Source organism: Aythya fuligula, chromosome 12 (genome assembly GCF_009819795.1).
Source record: "Aythya fuligula isolate bAytFul2 chromosome 12, bAytFul2.pri, whole genome shotgun sequence".
Lineage (NCBI taxonomy): Eukaryota > Metazoa > Chordata > Aves > Anseriformes > Anatidae > Aythya > Aythya fuligula.
In genome coordinates, this window is record NC_045570.1 from 202,534 (window position 1) to 230,169 (window position 27,636).

The 27,636-nt window shown below is 38.1% G+C and overlaps 1 pseudogene; it reads left to right on the forward strand.

Moving 5' to 3' along the window:
- The window catches only part of LOC116494046, a 65,381-nt pseudogene extending 40,218 nt beyond the window's left edge, over positions 1–25,163 (forward strand).
- The last annotated feature ends 2,473 nt before the right edge of the window (positions 25,164–27,636 follow it).

Here is a 27,636-nt window from a genome sequence, read left to right on the forward strand (position 1 = left end):
TGAAATTATCTGTGTAAAATTTGACTGTAAATAAAGCCTTGGTGGCCTTTATAAGTACGGTTTGTTAAGCCTCTTCCCAGATACTCTGTTCCAGATAAACTTGGCTATTCTCAGTTATCATTGCAGTGGTAGAATTTCAGACAAGTGTAATCTACAGAAGATATTTTTTCATTGAGTTATTTTTTGCTGAATTCAGAACACCTGAATTAGAAAAAGATGTGATGAGATCCTACCATAGAAGTGAGAGAATGAATTTTCTAGGGTGGTTTGGCTCCACAAATGAACCTTGAGAATTTCATATGTTGCTGTATTGTTCTAAGGTCTCCTTCCCTGGAGTAGTTCCCTATAGGATGCTCCTTTTGCTATTTTAGAACTATTTCGCTATTTTTAGTGGATGTTCCACTTTTGTGATGGTCCACAGAGGCCTGAAAAAAGGGCCAAGAACTGGCACAGCTTAGTGGCTTCTTGCCCATTTCCTGGCCACGTCCTTCTCTCCCAGCTGCAGTCCACGGGATGTTTTCCCTTTGTTGCTGGGTTCCAGCAGGTGCTGTCTGAAATAGCAGAGTAGCAGTTGGTTTAACTCCTGATACAGTGATTTATTTATTTATTTTTGTTCAGAGAATTTTACATAGAGTTGCATTCATCTTTGTGTTGTTTTGGATCAGTTTTGACTTCTATGCCTTACTATGCCATCCACAGTGTACTCACTTTCCCAGAACTGACAGAAATCAGATGGCAAGCTGTGAATCATGTTAAGAATCTTGGATCATAACCGTCACCAAATCAAGCAGCAATCTGAAAATAATAAACAATGTAATGAATGCTGTGGAATATTAAGTGTACCAAAAAGCAGAAAATTAAATGCAGATTTATTATAATTTATCTCAACAGGAAAATGGTCAACAACAGTGCTTGGGGAAGTGTTTGCACCAGATCAGGATGACTGGGACAATAAAACATTTCTCTTTGAAGGAAAACTGCTCAAGTGAGGATTGTATTTGTGTCAAAATTAGTAATACTTAACGCTTCTGTAATTATTTTACTCACCATATATTTCTCTATGTTCAGGATGCACGCAAGACAACATTATTGAGTGTATGAAGGAATGTACCTTTTCATGTGCTTTTTCTTGTTTTTAAACAGGCTGACATCAGGACGAGGTTCTTCATCGAGAGGGTGGTTGCATACTGGAACAGGCTCCCCAGTGAAGTAGTCACTGCATCAAGCCTGTCTGAATTTAAGAAGTGATTGGACTGTGCACTTAGTCACATAGTCTAAACTTTTGGGTAGACCTGTGTGGTGCCAGGAGTTGGACTTGATGATCCTTATGGTCCCTTCCAATTTGGGATATTCTATGATTCTATGATTCTATGATTCTAAACTTGGGTAACTAGGTCCTAGAACTTTCAATGCATTATTTTAATTTTAATTTTTAATTTTATTTTTTAATTTTAATTTTGTTTTGTTTTGTTTTATTTTATTTTATTTTAGACAATGCAGGGTCATACCATGATGTTTATTTTTTGTCCTTAATTTATTTAAACATTGGGTCTGTAAGACCCAATTTAACAATAAGCAGAGTTTTTAATGCCTCCCCCTAGCTGTTAAAGTTGATGCAATACAAATCACAAATTCAAAAGGGCAGAATATAATAATTTCATCAGAAGTGGAAGTTAATTTGATGATCTTTGTTGATGAATACATTTAGAATTACAAGGGAAAGCCATAACTTTTAACTTAGTGGAGTTATTTCTGCAAATTCATGTATCGAATTAGATCCTTAATTCTTACTAACATAGTATTTGTCCATATCATAAGTAGGCCTGTTTACATTTTAGGAGGTTACTGTTCCACAGTTGTGTTCATGGAATATTTCCATAATTACTGCTCATTGTCCCTTTGAGGTGGCACATAAAAATGAAATCAGAAATTTCATACAGACTTTGCCCTATTCCAAACTGATAAACGGGAATCAGGAATTTGTGTGTTTTTGTCACTTTCTATATTTGTATAGACCTGTACATGATGGCTATGTTGAACCCCCTGGTTACACTGTCTCCTGCAGACTGGTTGTTTTTATTCAGGATTGGGAAGACATAGGGGTTTGGGAGTGGAAGAAACATCTATTTATAAGCTCTGAAAACCATCACTTCTCAGCTAAATAATTTTTGGTGCTTTGTTGAGGTTGTTCATGGATTGCTGTAAGTTTTAATCCTGTAACCTTCATAGCAACATTTACGGCTTTTTGAGTTATGTTAATGTAAGTTCTCAGTTTTGGTTTATTAAGTTTCCCTAATTGAAAGTATATGTCTAGATTTTTCAGATTAAATCAGAGGACTGGTTCTTTGATGATGGTGGATAATGCTCCTGAAGGAATACACAGTTTAAAAGTTATAGTTTCTGATGGAGTTTGGCCTGATGTTATGTCTACAGTACAAATCCATGTCAAAGAGCTGGAAGATAAAGACATACAAAACTCAGCCACTGTGCGTCTATCAGGTTAGTTTTAGTACCTACTGACAGTTTAGATCAGCTGCTTGTATATTTGAATGATTACATGATGTAGGTATTATTTTATGATTTTGATTTAGATGTCATTATGGGGCAGATGCACTTTCCAGTATGTTTTCATATTGCTAAATAAGAAATCAGTTGAGAAATTAACTATTTCATGTTTATTTTTGAATCCCAAACTCAGATGTCACAGCAGAGGAGTTCATACAGAGAGATAAACATGGCAAAAACAGATATGTCAAGTTCAAGGAATTACTAGCAAACATGTTATCAGTTCAGCTTAGTGATATCATTGTCTTCAGTCTGATGAACATTGATGGAAAACAGGCAGATGTAAGATTTGCGGTCTTTGATGGCTCAGCGTATTACAGACCTGAGAAACTGCATGCTGAGATGGCAGCATTTAAAAATGAGGTATGTTCTCTAGGGCTGTTCTGCAGACTTAGTATTTGGGTAAATGACATAGATGCAAGTTATGTATCCCAGACCTCACACAAACCTCAGTGGAAGAATATGCAAGACCTACAGATAGGTATTGCTTCACTCAGGACAAAAAAATTGTCAAACAATGGCTAAATTCAAGTTGTCTTCATTCTCCTTAATCCCATACATTTTGTTATCATACAGTTGTACTCATTTTAGTTTCAATAGATATAATTACTTGTAGTCACAGAAAGATGTCCCTCCATTCCTAATCATAATACAGTTGCCTGTGTCTTCTTTAGTCAGTGTCTCATTGTATAATCTATCAGACTTTTGAGTATGATATTAGAAGAATCCATAAAAGACAAAGTGGTACTGTAATACAGATAATGTGTTGAAATTGACAGCTCTTCGGACATTTTAGATGCTGATGGAAATACCAAATCATGTGCTTGTGGTTAGACACTTACCACAGGCTTGATGTCACCCAAACTGAAATTCTGCTATACAAAGAGATGATAGTCCGTAGAAATAATCCTGCTGGAAGGAATATGCAGGTTAGAAGAACAGTTAAAGTGAGATGTAGACAACCAATTTTACCATTTTTTTTAACTCACCAAAGGTTAATTCTTAAATACAATGTGACACCCCCCCTCCTTTTTTTTTTTTTTTTTTTTTCTATGATAGGGGTAAAAGAGTTTTTGAAATTAGATGTTTTCTTTCCCTTCCTGATGACACTTAACTCTTGTACTATTTTACCACATTCTGCATGCCCTTTAAATCAGCTACCCATATGCAGTCTGTACTGGTTCCACTCTTCTGTTTTCAGCAGCCTTCCAGATTTTGGCTTTGCTGAAGTCCTGCAGATGCTATTGAGTAGGCAAAAAGCTGCTGCTGTGCACAAAGGCAAGATGCTGCTGCTCAGTTGACTGGCAGTAACTTGCTCTGGACAAGATGGCACTTCTTGACATTTTACGTGCGGCTACAGGAGCATATTTAAATTTAATACATGGCATTTATGCTGGATTTTTCCTGAAGAGAAAACAGCACTTTTCATTTGTGTAAATACCATGATTCTTGGAACCAAAAAGTATCTTTCTTACCACATGCCCACATCTTATAATATCTTAAATAGTGTGGATTGTGAGAATCTACACAATGACCAAGCTGGAAATACACAGAGGCAAATTCTATTCATGAAGATTCTTCATGAAATGACTTCTTCTTTTGCTTATTTATAGAGTTACTGCAATAATACTATGGAAAATTGCATAGATTTTAAATATTCTATGCCATAAGATATGGCAGGTGAATTCATGACAGTGGTAAGAAGGGATTGCTTCACATATTTTAATGAAAAAGTCAAGCTTGTATCGATTATATATCACCTTTCAATATTTAATTAATAGCTCTAGTGAGTAATCACCAGTAGTCTACCGAAAACCAATCATAACTGAACAATTTCTGCAGTAGTTTTTATATATAAATAGAGAAAATAAGTAATTAGAACTGGAATTATTCATTGAATTGCTAAATAAATAATATGCTTGCATTACTTCCTTGTGGTACAGCTTTACTACAACTATTTTTAGCGGCAAAAATAATCCTCCATAACAGTGCAAATGAGCTAATGTTGTTTATATATGCTGCTTTTTTGTGACTGTACTGCATAGCTGTTTGTTTACTTCCTGCTAATGGTGATTGTTGTGGGCAGCAGACACCAAAAAGTGCTGACAGGATGCATCATGTCATTATAAAGTATATTTTATGCCTCTGGGGACATGGTTTTCCATATGTTATGATATTTGAGGGTATATTGACAATTGATGATAAAGGTCAGAGTTCTTAGAGTGGTAAATTGGCGTGACAGTACAAATAAAATTTAAAAAAAGATCTTTAGTAGTTATGCATTTGTTTTGGTCTTTTAAAAACTTACTTTTAAAATATTTGTCATGCATTTTATAGTTTAAAAAAATACTTGTTAAATGTACAAAGAAAGGTCTGATCTCATTTTGTTAGTTCTACATTTGTATGTCGCCCTTGCCCATGACTAGACCATAGTGAGGCCTCTTGTATTCAGGTTTGGGCACTATATGCATGTCATTCAGTGTATTTGAATCTTCGAATACAAACCAAATTTTGAAGCTTTATAGGCACCTGTGCAAAATCCCAAGACAAGTGAAAGGAACAAACGTGTTATACTAGGGAACAAATGTGGTGATACTGTAGTCCTGTGCATAGGCTACTGGCTGAATTACAAGAGGTGTGAAATAGTCACAGCTCTGTTATTTTCCTCAGGGTTATTGTGAACAACTAACTTCCCTTGTGCCTTATTATAGTTTTGTTTGTTTGTTTTTCCTCTTTGGATTAGGAGTTGCAAACTGCAAGAACACTATTGCTGTGTTACAAAAACTATATATATGTAGTATATGTAGTGTATATATATGTGTGTGTACACACATATACAGTGAGGCTCTTTGCTTTATTTGGACCTTCAGATGCAAGCCCAATTCATGATAAAAATAATGAAATAGCAAAGATTAACGTTGAATAGAACATGATATCCCATACACTAGGTTGATTGTGTTTTGTTTGAGACAGTTGACATGAAAAGGAAGCTTAAAGGACGTGAATGAATAGGCTGAATTCAAATTGCCACAAACCTGTCAAGTCACTTTCTGTGGATGTTATTAAATGCAGCTCAGCACTGCATTTTCCAGTGCTTGCATCCTTATGGGAAAGGTTACTTAAGAAACACTGGGTATGAATTATGGTGCTGTCAGAGTGCAAGAAGTGTGACATAGACCACACAGCTTTGGTCCTCAGCAAAAATGTTGGTAGTCCGGTACCAATTTAACACATTCAATATCAGTTGTATCAGGGATTTAAGTTTTCAGGAAATATTGCTACTATGAATTTTTTAAAATAATTCCTGTATTTATGAAATCACTTTGCTTGTATAGTCAGAGATGTTACTAATGATCAGAAAACTAAAGCATTCCATTAACTTTACAATAACTTAGATTTCTTTTTAGAAATGAAGCAGTACATAAAAACATTCATTAAGAACAGAATGGTAATTTGTTAAACTGTGTTTTCTCTTAGGTCCAGTCAGCTTTACAAGCAAGTATTTCACAGATGGATGTAAATGAATGTAGGAGTGCAAATTGTAGTGAGGGCAATGGTTGTATGAACTACCTCAGTGTGAGCGATGTCCCCACAGTGATAGATACTGGAACTGTCTCATTTGCCTCTGTAACAACCACCGTCAGCGCAGTCTGCACTTGCTCAGCTAGGGACTGAGTTCATCAGTCTTGTTCTTCCTACTCTCGAAGCCCTTGTCTCAATGGTGGAATGTGTATTGACACTTTGAATGGTTACAGGTGAGGAAACTGGGATTGCACCTTAACTTTTTTCCTTTTGTTTTTAAAATGTCTAATGTTTTTCTAGACCTGTATCTTTTTAAATATAATGAGTGCAATGCTGACTGAAGGAAAAACAAAGAACCTACAAGTATACTGGAGTGTAAACTTAATGACAATGGTGCCTTTACCAGTGGCCCGGTAACACCATTTTAGTCTGGAAATCAATGGAAATACTATGTGTGTGTAAGAATTAAAACCCTGGGAAAAAACAGTGGCCTTATGAACATCTCTCATTATAAGACCACTTAATTCAGTAGGAGTTAAATAGCAGCAGGGTGGAGGGGAATAAAATGTAGTTTGAAGAATGGGCAGTAAGGACTTTAGAAAATATTAGATAGTAAACTTGCTTTACTATAGCATCTGGCATGTACCAGTATTCCTTTGGTGAAATTAAACTGTTCATTCGAGCTAGGAATTTACCTCCCAGAGTTTTTGCTGCAATAAACTGGCCAATTGATGTTTGATGTTTCATGTCACTTACCTAGTGAAATAATTCATTATTCTTTAAGTCACAAACTCAGAAATACTTTCTGGATAGAGATAATATGGTGGATAAAAATGCTTTGTACTCATAAAGTATTTTAATAATTGCTGAGCACCACTATACCTGAGATACTTAAAATCCTTGTTTCACTTCTGCTTGTGAGCGTGGCAAGTGCTACATTTGTTACATACAGAACCCCACAAAAAAGTTGAACATTTGGGAATTCTAACAGTTTTTTTGTTTATGCTCTTTCAGATGTCTTTGCCCTGCTTCGTTTCATGGACCAGACTGCCAGCAGACTAAGCACAGTTTCCATGGAAATGGTTATGCATGGTTTCATCCCATCAGGCCTTGTTTCTAAAGCTCACTTTCTCTAGAGTTTATTACTGCAGTTCCAGATGGACTTCTATTATACAGTGGTCCTTTATCAAATCCAGAACCTGGGAGTACAGAAAACTTCATTGCAATAGGTACTTCAGCAAGTGTGTGGAAAAAAACATCTTCTGGGAATGCATGGGTTGTGAACAATGTAGCAGTCAATGAGTTCTATCCTTCCATCTCACGAGATAATTTATTTTCTGGGTTGAAAATGTTGGAAAATAGTTTGAAACATTCTCTAATAGGTATTTCTTTTTTGATGTAATGTATTTTGTAGCCTGCAGCTACGGCTTTGGTCCATTGCAGAGTTGTAGAAATCAGGGGAAAATAAAACAAACAGATTTGTATATTAAAGAGAAAGTCTCCCCCAGGAAAACTCTAGTACTATAAAAGGAATTTAGGTAGTTTGAAGATAGATATTACATGATTAATGCAGTCTTAGTCACGTGTCATTCTCGTCTAGTTTAGTGAGAAAGGAAATGCACTTAAACTTCTTCCCATCTCAGGGCATTTTGAGCATTATAAAAATACAGATCAATTACCAGGAATAAGTTCCAGTGTTTTACTTTTGACGAAGAAGTGCCACAATCTAAAGTATAAAAATACATACTATATTAAATTAGTATTTCTGCAGACGTTTAGATGTAGAGCTTAGGGATATGGTTTAGTGGAGGGCTGTTAGCGTTAGGTTGGAGGTTGGACTCGATGACCTTGAGGTCTCTTCCAACCTAGGAAATTCTGTGATTCTGTGATTCTGTGATTCTGTGATAATACAAGTCATAGAATACAATTCTAGTTATTTCTGTACTGAACCTTCTATGCTGAACCCCACTTCATGGCACTGGCAATGAGCATTAAATAAGTACATTCATTAAATGTGCTAAAATACCCAAAATGGAAAGATACTTGTTGCTAGATTTAATTTTTTTATTTTTTTTTTTTTTTTTTTTTTTTTTTTTTTTGTGTGTGTGTGTATGTGGCATTACAACTCACCAGTGGCATTCCTGTGCTGAAGATGAGCCATGGCTCAGGTTCTGTGATACTGCAGTTTCCAAGTCACCTGAATGTAACAGACAAAAAATGGCATCAGCTGGAAGTGAGAACCAATGGTCAGGTCGGTTATTTGGTTTTCTGCCTCAGAATATTGGTTATTTCCAATAGCATTTGCCTATGTAGCAACAGGATGGTAGAAAAAAGAGACTGGATAATTATATGTATTATTCTAACTGTGCTTGTAGATTTGATGAGTAATACAAATTTTGGAAAGACAGCATTGTCTATTCCAAATCTACCTATGTTGTAATCTTCTTCTGGGATCAGAGAAATCTTTTTTTTTTTTTTTTTTTTTTTGTAAGCTCTAGCACATGTGTAATGTGCATAAAGGCTTAATTGTAATTTGTGCACTCAGGTATTACTTGAAGAACACTGAGATCCATTACCTATGCACAAAAAACAGATATTACTTACTTGCAAATGCAGTTACATATTTTGTAAAAGTGGTTAAACTACTCAGAGGTATAAATTGAATGGAAAGGTAAATGCCTTTTCTGTTGAATGGTTCCATTTTGGCTTTAGTGTTTATTGTGAGGAGGAAAACATGGAAAAAGAAACCACAATACTTTTTGGATGATGCTCTGAAAAAAAAAAAAAAAAGATGAGAATTCGATATCACACGCTTATTGAAACTTACAGTAATTCCTCATTCAGTAACGATATGTTTTGGTGTAGGATGTTCGATTCACTTTGGATCATTGCAGTACGGCTGTTGTTTCAGAGACAGAAGGAGTAGGCAAATGGTTGTCTACTGAAGATTATACAAATTGTGAAGTCTTTGGGTATGTTCCACAAAGGGCAAGGTATGTTTCTGGAGATTCACTGAAAGTCAGTTTAGTCTAAGGCCTTTGAACATACAAAGCAAGTACTACATTCAAAGCAGAAGGGAACATTCAGTTGCATTCTGCAAGTGTTTGGATCCAGTGTAATTCAATCCTTACTGCCCTTGGTGATAACACCAAACTGGGAGAAACAACCAGCATGTTGGACACATGGGTCAAGTTACAGAGCTCTAAGTTACAGTGAGGGGTATTCAGGTTATTGGGAAAACTTTGTACTAATAAAAATACTTGAGCATGGAATAGATAGTCCCAGGAAGTATACTGATGAGAATTGAGATTAATTGAAATCTGCCATGTCAGCAGATGCACGTAATGCTCCTGTTCATGAAAGGTGCACACAAAAAAGTGAAAACTGTAAGAACAAATGAAAACCAAAAATGGAAATTGAGCTGCTACCTTAGGGAAAAAGCAGCTCTCTGAGGACTGAAATAAATGGAATTTTTTGGCTCACAGGGGTAATTGGAAGAAATTGCAGAGCATAAGCATGTGTATGGTACCTTTAAGACCAAGTTGAGCCAACTTTCAGGTTTCTGGCCTCTGTCATATGCAAAACCATCTTCTTTTTAGTATTGCTTTAGAATAGGATGAATGTGCACACACGGCAGTTAAAGGAGAACATGGATTCTAGGGTATTACAGCTTTTCCTGACTTGAACACAGATGAATTGTAATGAAGTATCCCACAGTTAAATTCCCAGTAGACTTCACTGTCATGTTTGAAAAATACATTACCCCTAATTTTAAAGGGCCAGAGTTTCTGTTCACTGACTGATTGTATTTCAGAGGAAGAAGCAGATAAAGTTCTGTTATTGTAGAGAGCCTCTGTTCACTGGAAATGCACTCTAGATGTTTATCTGTATTATTATGTAATGCCTGTGTTTGAAGGTAAATTCACATTTATTTTTGTTATGCATATCATTTTAAAAGATATTTGAATGTGAACCATGTTCTTCAGCTGGATGGTGTAAAAGAATCGTTATATTCCTACCTACAATTGCTACACAAACACTTTACTGGTTGTTTGCGCAATTTCGTCTTGGATACTCAGGTAAGAGAAGTGTAATGTTTTGCTTTAGCAATGGAGAACATTTATTTTTAAAAATTGTAGTATATTTTCATTATACCTGAAATTACTGCTTCCATTAATCCACTCAAGGCCTGTGTGCATCAGTGTAAAATGCAAGGAAATTCTGGATTTTTCTGTCATAATTAGAATAACTACCTTGGAAAAAATGTTTCTTAATCACAAACAGGTGTTTTTGTGAGCTAAAAACTCTACCTTTGTTTATCTCCCTACTTCATGCAGATGTCTTTCAAGCTACTTTGCCCATTCAGGGAACTTCTGAATGGCAGTAGTATAATGGTATATTTATACCAGCTGTCTGCTTTGTTAGGAAATATTATTGTTTTTTTGCTTTTGTAGTCAGTTGAGTTTATTCAAAGCAAAATATGGTCTTGGTGTTTAATATTTAGAAATTGGACTTCACTAAAAATAAGTTAAAATCTCACTGTCAAAAAGCAAACAGTGTTTTAAACAATGAAGAACAGACAAATGTGGTACAGCTATTTCTGTTTAAGAATGAAATGTAAGTACTTTTAAAATAATATTTTGGTGTGAAACAATTTTCTCTTGAAGGTATATGACCTTCAATCTCCTGCAGAATCCCTGAATAGCTTCCCTGGCTCTACACTTACGGATGGGAGCTGTGAGACCATGGGGTCATCTTCCTGTGGTGTTCATGGGAAGTGCCTTGGAGAGTGCCTGGGGATCATTTGCTTGTCACTGTTTGCCTGGTTACTATGGCTATCGATGTGATAAAGGTGAAGTCTGTTTTTTCTGATATAAAAATTACATTTCATTTTACAATGCAGAAATGCTCGGTCATTTTACAAGGCAGAGAACTTGAAATGTTTACAAGTAATGCTTGCTGAGTTGGTTTCTGATGTTTGAATTGTGTAAAGCCATGTTTCAGTGTAGTTGCTGTCCATTTTTAACAATTTCTTGTAAAGCTTACTTTGAGTCCCTATGGGTTAGGATCAGCTGGAAGTCCAACAAGGCAAGCATCCTGATGGGGGTCTGTTATAGACTGCTGAACCAGATGAGGAGACGGATGAGGAATTCTAGAGGCAGCTTGCAGAAGTTGTGAAATCGTCAGCGCTTGTTCTTCAATTTCCCAGACATATCCTGGAAGCACAGCACAGCCCAGAGAAAGCAGTCTAGGAGGTTTCTGGAGAGTGTGGAAGATAGCTTCCTGACGCAGCTGGTTAGTGAGCCTACAAGGCGAGGTGACCCACTAGACCTTCTCTTCACAGAGAAGGACTGGTGGGAGATGTGGTGATTGGAAACTGCCTTGGGCAGAGTGACTATGAAATGGTAGAGTTCTCCATTCCTGGAGAAGCCAGGAAAGGGACCGGTAAGACTGCTGTATTGGACCTCTAGAGGGCTAACTTTGAACTGTTCAGGATACTGGTTGGCAGAGTCCCTTGGGAGGCTGTTCTGAAGGGCAGAAGAGTCCAGAAAGGCTGGGCACTCTTCAAGAAGGAAATCTTAATGGTTCAGGAGCGGTCTGTCCCCAAGCTCCCAAAGACGAGCCATCAGGGAAAGAAGACCAGCCTGGCTGAATAGAGAGTTGTGACTTGAGCTTCGGAGAAAAAAGAGGGTTTATAATCTTTAGAAAAGAGGGCGGGCCACTCAAGAGGGCTATAAGGATGTTGCAAGGCTGTGCGGGGACAAAATTAGAAAGGCCAAAGCTCATCTGGAGCTCAGACTGGCTACTGCTGTTAAAAATAACAAAAAATGTTTTTATAAATACAAATTTTTTATAAATACATCAACACAAAAAGGAGGACTAAGGACAATCTCCATCCTTTACTGGATGCGAAGGGAAACTTAGTTACAAGAGATGAGGAAAAGGCTGAGGTGCTTAATGCCTTCTTTGCCTTCTTTAGTGGCAAGAGCAGTTGTTCTCTGGATACCCAGTTCCCTGAGCTGGTGGAAGGGGATGGGGAGCAGGATGTGGCCCTCACTATCCATGAGGAAATGGTTGGTGACCTGCTACAGTACTTGGATGTGTGCAAGTCAATGGGGCCGGATGGGACCCACCTGAGGGTACCGAGAGAACTGGCGGAGGAGCTGGCCAAGCCGCTTACCATCATTTATTGGCAGTCCTGGCTATCAGGGGAGGTCCCAGTCAACTGGCAGCTAGCAAACGTGACGCCCATCTACAAGAAGGGCCGGAGTGTAGACCCGGGGAACTATAGGCCTGTCAGTTTGACCTCAGTGCCAGGGAAGCTCATGGAGCAGATTATCTTGAGTGTCATCACGTGGTGCTTGCAGGGCAACCAGGTGATCAGGCCCAGTCAGCATGGGTTTATGAAAGGCAGATCCTGCTTTACGAACCTGATCTCCTTGTATGATAAAGTGACACTCTTGGTGGATGAGGGAAAGGCTGTGGATGTGGTCTACCTTAAATTCAGTACGGCTTTTGACACTGTTCCCCACATTATTCTCCTCAAGAAACTGGCTCCTCGTGGCTTGGACTGGCGTACACTTCATTGGGTTAGAAACTGGCTGGATGGCTGGGCCCAAAGAGTTGTGGTAGATGGAGTCAAATCCAGCTGGAGGCCGGTCACTAGTGGCGTCCCCCAGGGCTCGGTGCTGGGGCCAGTCCTCTTTAATATCTTTATCAGTGATCTGGATGAGGGGATTGAGTGCACCCTCAGGAAGTTTGCAGATGACACCAAGTTAGGTGTGTGCGTTGATCTGCTCGAGGGTAGGAAAGCTCTGCAGGAGGATCTGGATAGGCTGCACTGATGGGCTGAGGTCAACTGTATGAAATTCAACAAGGCCAAGTGACAGGTCCTGCACCTGGGGCACAACCCCAAGCAGTGCTACAGGCTGGGAGATGAGTGGTTAGAAAGCTGCCAGGCAGAGAAGGACCTGGGAGTGATGGTTAATAGTCGGCTGAATATGAGCCAGCAGTGTGCTCAGGTGGCCAAGAAGGCCAACAGCATCCTGGCTTGTATAAGAAGCGGTCTGGCCAGCAGGGCTAGGGAGGTGATTGTCCCCCTGTACTTGGCTCTGGTGAGGCCGCACCTTGAGTACTGTGTTCAGTTTTGGGCCCCTCGCTACAAGAAGGACATGGAGGTGCTTGAGCGGGTCCAGAGAAGGGCAACGAAGCTGGTGAGGGGCCTGGAGAACAAGTCCTACGAGGAGCGGCTGAGGGAGCTGGGCTTGTTCAGCCTGGAGAAGAGGAGGCTCAGGGGCAACCTTATTGCACTCTATAGGTACATAAAGGAGGCTGTAGTGAGGTGGGGGTTGGACTATTCTCCCACATTCCTGGCGACAGGATGAGGGGGAATGGGCTAAAGTTGCACCAAGGGAGGTTAGGTTGGATATTAGGAAAAACTTCTTTACTGAGAGGGTTGTGAGGCATTGGAATGGGCAGCCCAGGGAAGTCATTCAGTTACCATCCCTGGAGGTCTTTAAAAGATGTTTAGATATAGAGCTTAGTGATATGGTTTAGTGGAGGACTGGTTAGCGTTAGGTCAGAGGTTGGACTAGATGATCTTGGAAGCCTCTTCCAACCTAGACAATTCTTTGATTCTGTGTGATTCTGTGAGATAATGACTTTCTCGGTATTAGATCACTTCTTTAGTTCTGAAGGTGTTTGTGCATTTACCGTGTAATGGAAATTGCATGTCAAAGAAACAGTGAAAAAAATGCTTTGTTCTGTTTACGATTTTTTGAATTCGTATCTATTTACACTTTCAGAATAACCTAGAACTTAAATGCTAGTGTGTTAGTGCCACACACTGTGCAGAAGTAGTACGCAACTGGAATCGTAAGTTACTGCTCTGATGATGTCTGAAATAGACTCTACTGCCTTAAGGGATCTATGTTTTCAGTATAGCATCCTTCTTTAATGTCTTTAGCCCATATGGAGCCACGTTCACAGCAAAAGATGACTTAAAAAACACCAGATTGTGAAAATAGGTTGAGGTATTTTGTCTGCGGTCTCTTCTTTTGTCTTGGTCAGAGCTTCTGCTTTCCTGCTGTCATCCTGTGAACATTGTAAGGAGAATCATTAGCAGGATCAAATTAGGAAGGAAATTGCCTCTTTACAGAGGAAGAAGAAGTAGGAGAGTGAGTGGGGAAGTTGTGGAAATAGATAAAAAGGACATGTACAAGTTATGTCTCATGGATTCCATGCTTTGCACTATAATCATTTATTTTCCTTTCAACTCTAATTGTTATGAAAATAATGGAAATAATAACATTTCCTTCTCCCTATAGAATGGTTTAAAGGTCTTTATCCCCTATCTTTTTAGTTGCCAAAGAATATATGTTTGGGCCAGGAAGTACCATTCGCTATCAACTTCCCATCAGCGTGCCTGCCTGCAGGACACAGTTTGAAGCTGTGATTAGGACACGGCAGCCTGACAGTGTCATCACAAGCATGTTGTCTCGAAATAAGGATGAACATATAACCCTGCAGGTGAGCAAGTCATCCCAGACAGTAACAGCATAAAGTTAAATCAATCTCAGCCTATACCTAGCCCAGAGAAACTAGTCTAAGAGTTGGAAATAGAACCAAAAACCTTAAGCCAAGCACAAAAACCCTTGGAGTTCTTTTTAAAGATGCTTATGGATCCTTCACTTAAGACATTATGATCCTTCACTTAAGACATTGACTCTACAATCATGAAATCCTGCTGGATTTAAAATGAATTTATTGCCTGTGATGCTGAAGTAGCATTTGCTATGCAAAACACTATGAGTAGTCTGTCTGCCCTGGTGTCCTGTTCAGCCATGGCCAGAATTGGCTGGTTTTGTATAGTTCAGACTCTGCCAATAAAGTTGCCTGTTGCAGTTCTAATATTGTTGGTTGTTGAAAATTACATCCTGTTTGTTTTATATATACCACTGAATGTGTTACCTCTTGAGCTAAGTTGGCTTGGGCTGTCAGTGTAGAAGTGATGCACCAGATTCTCAACCATCTGAACACTGTAAATTTGTCAAAGAGAGAAGCAGGGTAGAATTGCTCTGAATGAATTACATACTGCTCTGAGTACACAGCTACCAGTATTTAGATTATCTAGTTCAGTAGTACCTGAAGTACCTTTATATTATACTGCAGTCGTATCAGTATGTGCAGTGTAAATGTACCCTAAATTTAAATAAATGCTTTATTTTAGATCGATGGCTACGTACAAATTTTATTTCAAGTAATGTGACATTTACAGATCAACATAAACTGTTAGGTGGTAACTTCTCTTTTCTTTCTTACTACCTTGTTAATTATCCACAAGGTTGTTCAGGGATTCTTAGTGGTCTCATATAAACTGGGTGATGGAGACTATTCTGTGAGGCTTCCTTCCTACAACATTGATAATGGCAAATGGCATCATATCACTCTGGACAGAAATGAAAATGAATTTACTCTTTGCCTTTATGAAGGAGGTGGGAAGAGAGAAATTCTGAAAGCAGCAGGAATATACAAAGAGATTGTGATTGACACCTACACATTCAATCTAAACAAGAGTTTTCAAGGTAAGGAATTCATGATCTCACTGTTCAGGATATCAACCTGTGAAAATGAAGGTTTATTGTTACAACTTACAATGTAAGCATATCACAAGTTTTTTAGAAAAAAAAAAAAAAGTTTTCTATTGTTTTACTAGAAGTATTCCCATAATTGTAATTTATGATGAGAACTAGGGACTGTGTTTTGAAGTTTTATTTGTGGGACTAGTAGTATTTGTTTTGAAGTAAATAGATTAAAGAAGTTAAGAGGTTACACAAAGATCATTTTAATTAGTACAATTAATGCTGCTGTTAAGCATATGAAACTTTAAGGGTCTTGAATTTGTAAAATGTACTTAATTCATCAAGGTATATACTTTCATGCTGAGGCATTTCATACATAAAAAATGAACGCCACACATCTTCTGTACAAGATTTCTATCAGTGATGCAAAGCTGTCTCAGCCTGTTATTTTTTGCTCTTCTTTAAAGTTAAGCTGAAAACTACAGTTACAAATCAACCAAGCCGAATTTATACTGGTATGCATTGAAGAACGTAGCAAATTTCCACAGTGATTGGACTTCTCTTTTGAAAACACAGTGAAGGGGTGGTACATATTCTGCTGTCTTGAACACAAGAAGATAGAGGTTTGCAGCAGCACTTGGTTTTTGTAGAAGACATTTTGAATCTTGATCAATAAATGGAGGACAATACTATGGAAGCTTAGGTAAATTCAGTCCTAGATTTAAACTTTGGTAGCCTGGGTCCTTTGTTAAATGTAAATTATGTCAAGGCTTACAGCTTACAAGGGTTTGTAAAATAATCTGTTTGTGTCTTGCCTCTGGATGTATGAAAGATGTCAGATTCAATAACTACAGGATCCCACTGGATACTCACACAAAGGAGCTGGTGTCAGTATTAAGTGCCCAAAGCATCAAAGAAGGCTGTTCTTCAGAGGCTTGCAGGAATAACCCTTGTAACCAGGAATTTATTTGTATTGATTTGTGGATGATGCATGAATGCCAGTAAGTGGTGGAAATGAATATCTCCAGATTCAGATGGGAAAGGGTGGATGCTGGAGAAGTGTGCAACTTGAAGGCTGTCACTGACAATCTTACCAAATCAGTCAAACTGCAGTAGAACACTGAGCTAGATGTCTGCATTGTATCAGGTTCCTTAGAGAACACTCTCCTTTTAGGTAGTGACCTTAGATGATGCAAAGCAGTGTCTCCACTGATTCTGCAATGATTTCTTCTGCCTGTCTCAATTGAAGGTTGTGCTGTGCAATGTAAATGTGCTTTCTTATGTTAATATCTAACTTCTTATGCCATCTTAAGCTATGACCTTTGTTCCCTTACAGGCCTCTTGAGTTGAATTAGAAGAACCATATTAAGCTAAGAGTTCTGTGTGCCTGGGGCTGAGTTTAGGACAACCACTTCAGTTATAATTCAAGATAGCTGTGCAGTGAAAATGTACACCTAAAGCGTTACTGACTGGCACTGGCCACACAAAGCCACACAAAGGAAGATTTTTTTTTTTTTTCTCCCTGGAAATTCACTGTAGTGGAAACACAAAGAACATAGCTTAGCTTGTCATGCTGAAACAGAACTGCAGACCATGGCCCTAATACAACTATTTTTTCATATGGATAATCTTGCAGAAGCCAGCAGAACTACCTGACTTCTGAAAGCCCCAGCTGTAAGGGTTTAAAGTTGTGAAGCACATTGTTGTATGACTGCTTTAGAAAAAACTACAGTCCTATAATTATTCTAAGACAAGTAACTTATAGCAGCTACTTTGGAAACTACATAGAGTCATCGAAGACTGTTTTAAAGACTTAAATGATAATTCATAAGACTTAAATGATAAATTAATATTCTTTCATGTCTACTTTTCTCAAAGTTTAATTGTTTCATTTTGCCTTCATCTTTTCAGTTACCCTCCAGGACACATGATCATGGATAATGTCTCTGGTAGACGGTGTGTCTACACTGCATGTGCTAAAAGGCCCTGTAACTATGGTACGTGCATCTCACAGTCACCAACCACGTTCCAACGTCACTGCCCTGATGGCTATACTGGACGTAACTGTGAAATCACATTGGCGATCTTTCACAAGGACACAAGCCTGACCTTTAGTTCATGCTTGCTATCTGCATTTGTTTTTTGGCACTGTTAGGTAGTTATGGCAACTACATATTGTACTACCTTTGGTGAACTCATTTATCCATCTTGTCCTGAATAGTCATCATCTCATTCTCCTGCCGAAAAAAATGTTTCCTAATGGAGACTTGACTCTGCCTTTGACTCTTTGCCATGCTTTCAGCTCCATCAGCAAACTTATTTCTCATCCCCATGTGCATATATTCCTAAGTGAATCAACATTTGATAGCTGTGGAAAGTGTTTGCAGTTTATTTTATGCAGATTTTCAGTTCTTTGCTAAGGAACTCTTCAGATGCATAGCGGGAAGCAAATTCATTTGAACAGAATGAGGAAAAATTGCTACAAAATTAGCAGTTTGAAATACTACTGATCATGAAACAGATTTTTTCAGTCCAGGAGAAACACCTTGCGTGATAGAAATGTACTTAGTCAGACAAGAATAGTTTCTTGCACCTTAACCAGTTGTATCACAACTGACAGCCGCTTTTGGCTTCTTGAACTGTTTTCAGGTATTTGGTTTCAGAAAGAAGTGAAAAAGAAAGATCTCACTATTCAGGAAGGATCACATCTGCTAGTTCTTGTTTATTCAAATTTCATGAAGTCAGGACACGTTTTTTTCTTGTAGCTTTTACAGTTTTTATTAAGTTGAGGTCAGAAGTTATAGTAACAGTATGAAAGTTTTTTGCAGACTATTTTGAATTGATCTGTAGCTACATGACATACTATCTCTTTCCCCAAGTCTGCTGGGTACAATATTTGCTGTGCAAATATGAATAGCAAGTAACGTGGGAAGCTAACTGTTCTTGCATCTTTTGGAATCAGAGTTACTTAATGTTGATAGGAGATCATTATGTTAAAGGACTTTTTTTTTCCCTGTGTCATAGCAGTTTTGATGTGAGTTTTGTGTTGTTACCTGTGCTTGACTGAGTCTGGCTGAGAAACCAACAAGAACTTTATATAGTAAACCTTCTAATCTTTCAGGTCTAAATTATGTTAGAAAGAGTTGGTTTTAACCAAGTGGTGTGCATTGTTATGAAAGTTTTAATAGATGTGGTTAACTATGATGTTATCACACAACTGCAACTTTTGTCAGGAGAATTGTTAATAAAATCACTGTTCTCAAGATTTCAAGTGCCCTTTCTCATATATAGCTTCCAAAAAACTGGTAATGCACTTATAAAATGATAAGTTAATGCAGTTTTACGTATAAATTTGTTAGCTTCCAGTAGATGAAAAAAACTGCTTCTCTGACATTAGACTACATCTTTGAAAATCAAACATGGAACCACTTTGCAATTAAGGTGATACTGGGGTGGCTTCACCTTGGTTTGATATCACATGCTTTTGATAACAACCACGTGTAGTGACAGCTCGAGATCATAAATTCATTTCTAGTTGAGCAGAGAATCAGGCAGGAACTTACAGTGTTGATATCTGTATGAAAGAGGTACTATCCTCAGGAGGAATCCTTCAGGTTTGGAATCCATTATGTCTTAGAACATGGTCTATATTCATTTTAAGAATTGGCTTATTATTAGCAGTCACAATAATTGAATAGGAGAGATGTAGAACATTAAAAGATATCAAATATCTAAAAATCAGCTAAGCTAAATGACCGCCAAAAAATTACCATGTGTAAAAATTCGTGTGTTGTGGTTCTGGTAATTCGGGGGTGGGGGAAGAAGAAAAAATAAATATTTATCTCAAGTGCATTGATTCAGCTTGAAAAGCGTAGCTGCACAGCACAGTGCAGGGCATAGCCCTCAGTGTACACTGATTTCAGTTCAGCTCATCCAGGTGCTCCTATAGAACTGCACTCTGCAGTGGGTGCTCTGTAGGATCTTCCCGTCCATTTAATTCACTGCAGTGTTAGTTAATGGTACCCAATAGTTTAAGGTCTTACTATGAATGATCATCTATTTTATAGAGTTTGTAGCACACTGGTACATAAGCTTCTATTTACATAGTTTTCAGTATCTTATGTTGACGTTTTATAACTCTGTGTATAAAATGCACCTAAGCATTTGAGAAAAGTGTTTATATTCATGGATGCTAAAGGTACAACGTGCCTGATTTTTTTCTAGTAGTATGTATAGTAATTTCCTCTTTAGTCTCATGTCTTCCTATGCTTCATTTCTGTCTAATTGTATCTGTGACTCTCAACTCATTGTTATTTATGTGTTATCCCTTTGTACCTAGTTTCTCTTAAAAAGTTTAATAACTACAGTAAATGGGTCTCTGAACACCACTTGCGGCATTCAGTTCTTCAGTCAGCTAAGCTTCTAACTCCAAAGCTGTACTTTAAAGGGTATTTTAAGATACTCTCTAAAGGCATTTTCTTGTATCTTTGGTATTCACTTGTAACTACAAGTATGCAAAGACTGCAAAAAATCAAACGTGTTGAGAAACACAAAACTACAGCCTTACTGGTTCTGATGGCACGCCATTGCTGCAGTCCTCATTAAGAGTGGCTGCTGTCTTAGCCACACTGCAGTATTTCTCTATGTAAATGTCATATTTATTTCTGAATTATGTTGTTTTACTCCTGTGTGTTTACACAGTTCTGTTCAGTGCTATATTCTTGTGGGCTCGCTGGAAGAGTCACTTCAGAGTGTGAATGGAGGCATATACCATGTATCGGCCCATCACGATGATTTGGAGGACATCAGAGAAAGTATCCTCAACTACAGTGAAGAAGGGGGTGGGGAACAAGACCAAGTAAGGATCATTGTGTTATGTTACTATTACAAGGGGACTGCGGGCTCACCATGCTAATGAATATATGTATTATGCTGTTCCTTTAAAATGAGGACCTTAGTCTTTGTTTTGCTGATTCATTACTGCAATTGATAATTATTTGCAATGGTTTGTACACAAGAGTTTATGTTTTTTAAGCAGAGATAAATGCCTATCAATTTTTGATTGCTCTCAAAGCAAGTGATCTTATATGCATATTTAAAATTACTATAGTGTGAGTTTAGAAGCAAAGAACCAACAGCTGATGTCCTTGGTTTCATGACTTGGGAGATGCTGTGGTACTCCCGTAATTGCTGCTGTAGCACTGAGGGTTTGAAAGAGCCTAACATGAACTGTTCTCCTTAGACGTATGTTGTCGACGGAAGGAAGACACAGACACTCAATATGAGTGAACAATAAACTTCAACTTTAATGGATAGTTCAGTCGCCTTTTATCTAGTTCGAACATAATCAACTCATACATATTGCAAAAACTAAGCTCAGCATTGGCTAACATTTCCCGCTCTTTTCAGGTAGTTCCTCCTTCTTTTAGCCACCGTCCCGCCTTAGGGACTTTCCTAGTCACCCAAGGGCATCGTGTCCTTGAGCCTGATTGGCTCTCAGCCAGCTGCGTACGTGCCCAGACTCATGTGAGTTGAGTACGGTACTTTACTAGCCCATTGCCTCCTAACTGCCCAACATCCACATGTCCTATTTTACTTAACCATTCCTCCACAGACGTAGGCTGTCTATTCTTAGAGACTGTTCGTTAGAGTATTTTGTCCGCTATTCTGTATATTAGTTTTCTCAAAGGCCTCAGAGTTACTCAGACTTGACTTGTTAAGAAATTCAGGTACTCCATTTAAGCCTTAATGTATATGGGGGTAGCTGTGGAAGAAACTGTTTTAGGGATTTCTACACAGCGTTTTAATCCATAACTTTGAGAGGAAGTTGCAGGTATTACAGATGAATAATTTAAATAGATTATTTGCTGACCCACAGATGTTTGCCATGTTAAAAATATGCATTGCCTTCTTTGAACTAGTTAATTTCATGGGTTCAAAAGGTGCCATGACACTGCAGAGGAAATAATTGTCAGGGCATTAATGTGACAGATCAAAAAAGCCAGTGCTAAAGAAAAAAAAAGTGTCCCAAAATGCAACATATCTTCAAGAATTTTTAGTAATAACATATTAAGAGTGTTTTACAAGGCCATGTGAGAAAACATTCTTGTAGAGTGTCCTTAATTTCTTGATAAATTACTGTGAGAATATTAAATACAGGTGCATTTTTCCATGTGATACATACAGCTATATACATAAATTCTGTTTTCTTTAGTAAGATGAACTTTCTCTGCAGCATTTTGCAATTTTGCACCCAGAAGGTCTATAGCTTAAGGAAATACACAGTTACTCTATGACAAGTGTAATATACAATAAATGTTTGTTCATTGTCTTTTGTATTATAAAACAAGGAGTTCTGTTTGAGGAGCAGGAGTTGCAAAAGCTCCCTGCTGAAGTAAGATGTATAATACTTGGCTAGACACTATGAAAATTCTTTTGCTTAATGTAACAAAAAAGAGAACCCCCTCCCCTTCTCTCCTTCTGCATCTCAGTTGCCTCTTTTGTTCAAAGACACTGCTGCAAAGCTCATGTAACCATCTCCTGATAAGTTGCTAAACTAGTGTATCAACATCCTGCATTCCTGTCTCACGCTGGGCCAACATGACCAAATAAAAAAAAAGAAGCTGAACCACAACGCGGAGGAAGACTACGGCCTTCATCTTCACGACCACCAGAGGGACAGAGACGACCCCCTAGCAACAGTGCGTGCAGTCGCAGAATATACCAGGATGTGCTGCGTAATCCCAGAATTACCAAGATATAAAAAGGGACCCTGGTGGGGGTGAGGTGCGCGCCGTTGGTGGAGCCGAGACTCCCCGGCCGCCCAGCGCTGTTTTGCTTGCTGTTGCTTACTCAGTAAATTCCTTTCTATTATTAATGCAATGCTCTCTGAAAATTAATTAAGGGGGCAACTTATAACAACAAGTATAATTACTTCTGGAGAGATCTTAAAATACACTTCTGATATTAAGCAGTTGAATCAACTAAATTAATGACTTGATAATCTTAATCTGAGGCTATTACTCCATCTTGAAGAAATGTTTTGAGTGAAGCCTCTGTCTATAGGTTCTATATTCAGATTATTCAGATTTTGTAATTGCTTGGATTGCAGCTCCAGTACTCTAGTATTTTTAATACCTAACTGTTTGTCTAAATTAAAAAAACAACCAACACCCAGAATTACAGTAATTTAGGTATATTATAATGTTATCTTAACAAAAGGATCCCAAAGGTACATTTATGTGGAACAGAGACTTTTTGTCTTTGGAATGTTAGCTGAGAGTAGATATACTGGGACAAGAAAGAAGGCTGAATTACTGCACCTGAAATAAACATTAATATCATTAATAAAAATAAACATTAATATCATAATAACATTAATATCCTTCTTATTTGGTTTTTACAATCATGCCACTTGATAATTGGCAATTACTCCAAATTGATAGATCTTGAAGAGAAATTATAGTAGATGTTTGAACTTTAAATAGCTACTTTTGAACTGTATTTTCTTACCTTTGGTACTATACACAGTGTCAGGGTTTAGTGATGAAAAACACTCAGATCTGAATTTCAGAGCAAAAATTGGGACTTTTGTCATTCTTATTTGGCTTCTAATAGGAAATTAGACTTGATTTTTAACCTGACTGTAGCAATGCAGGGTGCATGGTGGTTTTTTGCTTTCTTATAGCTCATTGTAGGTGGCAGAGTAGGTTGAACAAGTCAATCCTTGTGTAGTGTTCAGACTAAACAGACTGCCTCAGGATTGTTTGTTTCTTGTTGATGTCCAATAGAACATGGAATTTGGGGACCTATAGAGAACATAATAAATTTAACGTGAATGGTTTCTCACTCCAGGATGCATACAACATGGCAGAACTGCAGGTGTCTATTCAAACCAGCCCAGCCTATTTCCTCTGCAAGAAGAAAGAAAAGGCAACAAATCTGAACAGCTTCTTTAGTGGTGCGTCCCCAAGCATGCAGGAGCAGACCAAAAAACATCGGTGCCTACAAAACTCTCTTTTTCTAGTGCAGACTTTGGTCAGTACTTGTCAGATGTTGTTAGAAATGCTGACCACCACCACCAAGCTGTACCCTGTGACTCACTGCAAGTGTTTTACACCGAAGGAGAAGGCTCAGTTGCTAGCAGTCCAGTGCCCTGAGCTCCTCTGACCTGGATGAGGGTATAGTGTATGATGACATTAAAGACTGGGGAACAAAGTTTGAGAAACTAAGTGAACTGTACTTGCATACAGATGCAGAAGACCTGTAGATTACCAGGTATGCTATTTTCAGAGTTTTGGAAGCAAGTGTGAAGGACTTCATGCTCTTGCTGCTTACTTTCAATAATTGTGTACTACTGCTCTCACCCTTCTTTTTATTTTTTATTTTTTAATTTTTTTTGAAATTCCTACTTAATTGATGTATTTAGTAGCAGGAGCTTGTCTTTGGTCATTCTGGACATTTACTTTTGGGGATATTAAGTAAGGGGGAAGAATTCAGACACAACTCGGACTACTTAAGTGATTCACATAAAATACCTGAGAAATAAACATTTTTGAGAGTTCCTTATGTTAGCTCATGTACACAACATCTCTCAAAGAGCTTGATATTACCTTAATGCAGAAAAAAAAAGTTTATTTCTAGATAAACAAAATCCTGCCAAAAGGTTAATAATTAAAAGATGGTAGTTTTCAAAAATTATGCAGGAACTATTCTGGCTGCTAATGTATCATAGCAGTATGATAGCACAAAATAATGCAGCTCTCAGATACATGCTAGTAGAAAATCATGATTGTTTGGGGAACAAAGAGAGGGAGGAAATAACAGCAGTTGCTAGGGGTGAAATACCTTCTAAATTACCAATCCTCTTTTCAGACTGTTTAATGTTCAGCTATTATTGTTTGTTTGTTTGTTTTTAATAGAAAATATTTGGAAGAAAGAAGGCACCATTCATATGAGGTGTTGTAAAATGAAACCACTAAAATAGCTTTGCTTACAGTTACACAAGTAGCTTGTTTGGGAGGTCTGGCTTTTATTTTCATTTTATAGGTTGGATTAATTTGCATGTTGTCCAAGTGAGAAATGTCCATGCAGTATCTTCTTTGTGCATGCATTTGTGACACACTTCGAATAACCTTGAACACTCCATCAACTAATGGCTACAAATTTCAGATGATGTGGCATTTTCATCAGGAACAGCTATGTGCCATTTTTACCCATGTCTAATAGTTCTGATTCACAGACAGTACATGGGCTGTGATTTTATGATTTTACTTATATGCTTACCTGGGAGGAAACACAGGTTCAAGTATCGTGTCATGTTCACAACTCGGGTATGTCAGAGTCTATAGTTCATTACTTTAGCAGTTGCAAAGCACAAAAAAAAATCTAGCATTTCCCCAGACAGCATTAATTGTATGTGCATTCCTTGTGTTCTTGCCACAACTATGGACAGACTGTCATTTTGGTCATTTTCATTTAATTTAGCTTGTAAGCTCCTTGGGGCAAGGACTGTCATCTCATTTCCCTGTGAAGTGTCATATGTATCTAAAGCACCGTATGAGTAATAAATACGCCTTCTGTATATGGTGTCTCTTCCTTGCATCTATTTAAGGTTGACTGAAGCTTGGATTTTGCTGAATTACTTCCCTCTCAGCTTTGATCAGACACTTCCACGGACTACAACGTGCATGCTTCTCTGTCTGAAGAGAAGCTGAGGGAGGCAGCAGTTGCTTCTGACTGACATGTGGACTCAAGCTTTAGGTACGCACTGTTAATATCTCTGAGTTTTCCAGACAGACGGCTGCAAGCTTGCTGGGGCTACAGGCCAGCACTATTCTCAGATATGAATGCTTTTTGTAACAGACAGACCACAATTCTGAGAAGGAAATTACTAACTTTATGTTCAGTATTTACTCAAGTTGTGTTCCCCATTGGCTTTACTCTACAATCAACCCTCTGGCTGGGAATAGGGAGCTAAGAAGCTGACATGCAGTATGCCCTGCTGCTCTGAGCCTTACATTCACCACAAGCAACAGGACACTTACAAAAGGTGGATGGTTAACAGTGTCAGGTGTAAGAGGCAGGACAAATGGCATGGAGACTAATATATCTCATAAAGTTCCAGTTGTTTTCCTTTCTCTTCCTCCCTACCCTGTTATTTTAATTCATTCCCACAGGACTAAAAGGTTGAGATTTGCAACAGAATGCAATAAACAGAGGAGTCAGTAGTGCTTTGCTCCAACTCCACTGCATTTAAACACATTTCTGAGCTTCTGAGAAAAATTATAAACGTTTACCTTCCCAGGAAAGTGCCCTGATTATAGGGTATTCTGTGACATGGAGAGCTCAACATTGTTTAAGTGCTTAGACCATCTGTGAAATACTTGAATGGTCACTGGGTGGGAGTAAAAGCAAGCCAGACCACAATTCTTGTAGCATGGTGACTTTGCACTAGAGGAACTGGGTTGCTCAGCATAGTTGTAGAGTTACTCTGATTGAGATGTCTCCGATTTCCATTCCCAAACAGGCAATTTGGAAGCCAAGCTGAAGTTGCTCCTCTAACTACTTCCCCAATTGCAGCATATTTGTGATTTGTAATCATACATACACAAATAAACAAGCCAACCCTCAGAGTTGCTTGCGTTTGTAACTATAGTTACACTTTTTTTTTTTTTACATAATGTAAACCAAGGAGTCAGAAGAACTTCAAAACCTGTCTGCTGAAAAATCTTTTCCTTTCCTTCATATGGACTGAAATACAGCAGATTCCCTAACAGCACCTTTCTCAATCCATCCCACCATAAAAAACAAAAATATCTGATTTTCAAATTACTCAATTTATTTAGTATACAAGAGTCACTACATCTCTTTACAACAACATATAAAATAACAATGTTAGATCTCACCAGCAGAATTGTGAAAAACAAAATGAAAATATACTTATGGTCCTCAAAGGCTTTTCTCCCCTAAAAACATTCCAGCCACTTGATAACATTTTGCCTCTGTGATCTAAAAATGTCATTCAACGCCAACCATTCCACTGATAATGCACAGCTTGAGTCCTTCCAGACAATATGTAACACACATGAAATCATGACGGTGTCATTCACATAGCTAGTTATTTCAGATTTTGGTAAGTGCATTGCCACGAGTGTTGTTCATGGGGCTGCATCATACTTAATACTATGAAACAGTGATATCACTACAGCTGCTTGGAAATAAGGTGCATCAAGATGATGTAGATCAGGAACAGGTGAAGTTATTATAAAAAAAATGCACATGTATAATGCAGTAAATATATACCATAGTAAGACACAGAAAGTAGAGAACATATCCAGTCAAGTAAAACACCACGTACCTCCTAGAAATCACCTGGATTTAGAGACAACCTCTAGGAACAGGAAGCATAGCCCTCTGTACCACCAGTCCCCACAGACCAGTAGGTTGGCCAACACCACTGGCCGCCATGTCCAGCATGCCTTGCTGTGGCGGGCAAGCCTTTAAACTGGGGCAGAGGAGCAGCTGCTTGCTGTCTGAGTGCTGTGTTGACAAGTGTATGTACCTTTCCTCAGAGCTGGTAGGTGTTTTTGTTTCTTGACATTTTCTATTTTACTGTTTTAAAAAGATCATTCTTCTGAATGCTTTATTACACGGTCATTGAAATACACCCTTCCTCTTAAATCTTTCAAATACAGAAGTGTTGGAATAGCTTGGAAGCGTCACAAACTACCTGGCCTTATTGACTGCTAGCTGCAAAAATTTCAAAAGTGGTTTGAATCTAATGCTTCAAGTTTCTGGTGTGCTACTTTGGGGGATATTAGTGTTATGCAAAAAATTGTTACTGTGGTAGTTCTGGATCAGGAGAGTTGTGGTTTTTATGTGTACCCAAGAACAAAGGTAGCTTGGATTTTATTTTAAAAAACAAATAGACCTTTTTATTTTCTATATTTTTATTTCTCTTGTGGCA